The 1,250-nt window shown below is 52.6% G+C and overlaps 1 protein-coding gene across 1 annotated transcript in view; it reads right to left on the reverse strand.

Moving 5' to 3' along the window:
- LOC104076798 (dystrobrevin beta-like) overlaps positions 1-1,250 on the reverse strand; it is a gene marked incomplete at both ends in the record, with an annotated part of 6,801 nt that overhangs the window by 4,795 nt on the left and 756 nt on the right. The gene's annotated exons all lie outside the window — the stretch shown is intronic.

The raw sequence follows: 1,250 nt of genomic DNA on the forward strand, positions 1-1,250 counted from the left end.
AATAACAGCTCATAGTAACAGAGACAAACTGGCAAGGTCTCACAAAGGGGAGGCGACCAGCCAGCAGCCCAATTAAGGCCGCTGTGTTCTGCGTAGCCGGAGGGGAGGGAATGTGGCACTGACGGCCAAGGACTCACTTATTGAAATGGAAACCAAATCTTCTGAGAGTGAAGATTATAATCTCTAATTCTCCCCCCTGCTCTTTTTTAAAACTGCTGAGCTGCTCTCCTTGCAAGGTTTCATACCAGCACTAATTGAGATCTCCCTTATCTGTGATCTCGATGAATAATTTCGAATACCTGCAAGGTCTCTTGGTAGCGTAGTGAAGCTACGATGCTTACATGGTGCAAGGATCGAGCTGTTCCCGTGCTCTCCAGGAACTGGTTCTCCTCCAAACTAACCTTAAGAAGTATTTTTACCTGGGGTGCTGAGGGTGCCTTGGCACGGGGCCGTGCAGGCAGCAAGCTCACACACGCCAGCTGAGGCGCAGCTGGAGCACCGGAGACACGAGCATGGCTACGGGGCCAGCACATCGTCGGGCACCCGGAGAGGCTCCGCAGGCAACCTACATGTGCCTGTGCCGTACGGCACATGGGGTTTGCAACTGCTCAACGGCTTGCTTTTTAGAGCTGCACCCTCTTAGTTTCTCTTAGCCAGAGAAACATGAACTCGAACTGTGGGTGCTGAAGAAGCAGGTAAATGCAAATACAGTATTATGATAAAACCAGAGCGATCTCTTCTTAACAGTCCCTCTGGAGCAAGAAGAATCATCGAACCATAGAATGGTTTGGGTGGGAAGGGACCTTCAAAGGCCATCTAGTCCAACCCCCTGCCGTGGGCAGGGACATCTTCAACTAGATCAGGTTGCTCAGAGCCCCGTCCAACCTGACCTGGAATGTTCCCAGGGATGGGGCATCCACCACCTCTCTGGGCAACCTGGGCCAGTGTCTCACCACCCTCAGTGTAAGCAATTTCTTCCTTCTATCTAGTCTGAATCTCCCCTCTTCTAGTTTAAAACCATTCCCCCTTGTCCTGTCGCAACAGGCCCTGCTAAAAAGTCTGTCCCCACCTTTCCTATAAGCCCCCTTTAAGTCCTGAAAGGCCGCAGTAAGGTCTCCCCGGAGCCTTCTCTTCTCCAGGCTGAACAACCCCAACTCCCTCAGCCTGTCCTCATGGCAGAGGTGTTCCACCCCCCTGATCATTTTGGTGGCCTCCTCTGGACCCGCTCCAGCAGGTCCATGTCTGCCCTG

This window comes from Fulmarus glacialis, unplaced genomic scaffold (genome assembly GCF_000690835.1).
Source record: "Fulmarus glacialis isolate BGI_N327 unplaced genomic scaffold, ASM69083v1 scaffold5985, whole genome shotgun sequence".
In the NCBI taxonomy this organism is placed as follows: Eukaryota; Metazoa; Chordata; class Aves; order Procellariiformes; family Procellariidae; genus Fulmarus; species Fulmarus glacialis.